The sequence below is a fragment of the Papaver somniferum genome, chromosome 5, assembly GCF_003573695.1.
Source record: "Papaver somniferum cultivar HN1 chromosome 5, ASM357369v1, whole genome shotgun sequence".
Taxonomy (NCBI): domain Eukaryota; kingdom Viridiplantae; phylum Streptophyta; class Magnoliopsida; order Ranunculales; family Papaveraceae; genus Papaver; species Papaver somniferum.
This window is the reverse complement of record NC_039362.1, coordinates 185,275,852-185,279,098: the sequence shown is the minus strand read 5'-3', so window position 1 is coordinate 185,279,098 and position 3,247 is coordinate 185,275,852.

Here is a 3,247-nt window from a genome sequence, read left to right as displayed (position 1 = left end):
TCCAAGGCATACCAACCATGCCAGCCGCACCACATGTGCCAATGGCATGCCGTGCCAGCCACATCTCCGCGCCAAGGCATGCCAACCATGCAAGCCGCACCACATGTGCCAATGGCATGCCGTACCAGCCACATCTCCGCGCCAAGGTGTGCCAACCATGCCAGCCGCACCACATGTGCCAATGGCATGCCGTGCCAGCCACACCTCCGTGCCAAGGCATGCCAACCATGCCACATGTGCCAATGGAATGACGTGCCAGCCACATCTCCGCGCTAAGGCATGCTAACCATGCCAGCCGCACCACTGTGCCAAAGCCCGCTGGATTCCAAACGAAGGGCTGTGACAATCAACGACCATCCTTCCACCTGAGATGCAGATCTTAGCCGTCCAAGGTAGCCAGCTAACTCGCGACAACGTTTGTCCCAACGCCAAGCCCTAATTTTGGCCGCGCCCAAACTATGCCAAAACCCTAATTTTTGCCCGCACCTAAATTATGCCAAAATCCAGGTTTGGCCACACCTAAACCGTGCCAAATCCATGCCGTCCATTCCTTCATGCCGCTGGCTGCCAAAACGAATGGTTGCAACAATCAACGGCTACCCTTCCATCTGAGATGTAGATCTCAGCCGTCCAAGTTCTCCACCTAACACATGGAAACTTCCGGCCCAAGGCGAAACATCATGGTTTTGCCAAGACCCTAATTTTGGCCGCGCCTAAAATATGCCAAGGCCATGCCGGCCCTACCACATGCCCTGGCTGCCAAACGAAGGGTTGCAACAATCAATGGCTACCCTTCCATCTGAGATGCGGATCTCAGCCGTACAAAATTGCCACCTAATGACTTGTGGAAATCTCTTGGCTACAGTGCCAACTCTTATCCACGGTGCCAAAGCCCTAATTTGGCCACGCCAAAGCCACGTCGGCCATGCCTCCATGCCGCTGGCTGCCAAACGGAATGTTGCAACAATCAACGGCTATCCTTCCCCCTGAGATGCAGATCTCAGCCGTACAAACTTGCCACCAAACGACTTGTGGCAATCTCTTAGCTACGGTTCCAACTGTTGGCCACGGTGCCAAAACCCTAATTTGGCCATGCCAGAGCCATGCCAGCCATGCCTCCATGCCGCTGGCTGCCAAACGGAAGGTTGCAACAATCAACGATTATCCTTCCTCTTGATACGCAAATCTCAGCCGTACAAGTTTGCCACCAAACCAAACGATTTTTGACAACCTCTTGGCTGCTATGCCAAAGTTCCACGGTTTGTGCCGAACCCTAATTTGGGCCGCACCAAGAGCATGCACGAGCCGTGCTGGCCATGCCTCCATGCCGCTAGCCACCAAACTGAGGGTTGCAACAATCAACAGCCACCCCTCCTTCTGAGATGCAAATCTCAGCCGTACAAGCTTGCTACCAAACGATTTGTGGCAATCTCTTGGCTACACTGCCAACTCTTTGGCCACGACACACACTTTGCTATGCCAATTCTTTGGTCACGGCACCAAACCCTAATTAGCCCCGCCAAGAGCATGCACAAGCCATGCCAGCACTGTGGCCACGCCACTGGCTACCAACGGAAGGTAACCACAAACAACGACTAACCTTCCTCTCAAGATGCAAAATCTCGACCGTCGAAGGTCACCACCGAGCCGGCAAGCCTCCCAAGCTCAAATTTCCAAACAATAGCAACATGCTACACAAATCACTCGAGACATCAAAACATGTCACAAACTGGGGGATGCTCATCAGGGTATTGGTCTGGCGGTTTACAAAGTGCGGCGTACACCACGCCCATTACAAGAAAGTGTCATAAGAGTGAGGCGGTTAGTAAATACAAGAAGTAATGGTGAAACGTTTCCTTCATTATGGAAACATCAATTCCAGGCGTTACCCGTTACCGTTTTCTTCCATTTACTCAACCGTTCCATTGCTTATGAGACCAGGGTACGTTTCCTTGCGACTTGTATAAATGGGTCTCACCTATTTCCACCAAAGGAAAAGTTTTTGGTCAGGAACATACAACACTCATAAATCACCTGTTAGCTTTCCCATCTGTTAGCTTTCCACTTTCTGATACAAGTCGTCAAACAACTACTCTTCCCGAATCAACTATTCTGGTCTCAACACTCTCTTCGCTTCCCTCCCAGACCAACCCTTCTCCTTCACTTTGTGACCGAAGCAAGTCTGGAACGGCCATTTCTTGGTTTAGGCCGGATTTGTACAGATTGATCTCTCGAATCAAAGTACTCCCTTACAGTACATTGTTTAGGGTTTAGACTCGTTTCTCACCCACACACTCGAAATTACCGAAATCAGCAAAAACTGTTTTCACCCTCAAACAATACTATATTATTAAAAAATAAAGTCATAAACCGGAAAAAAACAAATTCTTATTCAAAAATCAAATCCAAATCTGAATTTAGTTGCCAAACAATTTTTTTTATACATTTCCGGTCAGCAAGAAAACTAAGTAGAAGCTAGAACAACATTTAAACTTTTACTTTTTATTGTTAGATCTAAAGCTTTAAATCATAATGTACAATCAAAAATCATAGTATAGAAACTAGAACATACCATATCCAAGTGTATTCCAATCTTTTCTTCACTTCACTGTTCCACACTTTTAAACTAAATAATCTTCCAACCTTTAATTATACTCAACTTGACTTCACTACAACTCACCATATTAGAAAACACGGGGGTCTAACAACTACACCCAATATTTCATTCGGCAATCTTTATGGACAACTACAACACAATTCCAAGAGAGTCAACTAAACAGTCAGACTCAATTACGGAAAAGTATCCAAGAGATATATCTTGATTTCTCAAATCAATCCGCAGTCGAATAGATAGGAATCGTGAGCCTGATTGAATATGAGAAATAACTTGGATGGTACCAAAGACCTATATCCAAGCGTCAATCAATTACTACCCAACAAGCAAGATTGGATTTACCAATTGATTGAACTACGCATAACTTGTGATATTTCAATTATATAAAATATACCGCGTAAAAGAAAATAACACAGACACCAGAAGTTTTGTTAATGACGAAACCGTAAATGCAGAAAAACCCAGGGACCTAGTCCAGATTGAACACCACACTGTATTAAGCCGCTACAGACACTAGCCTACTACAAGATTAACTTCGGAATGGAATGTAGTTGAGCCCTAACCAATCTCCCAATGATCAAGGTACAATCGTGTTTCTTACGACTCTGAATCCCAAGAAGACTCTACGCACTT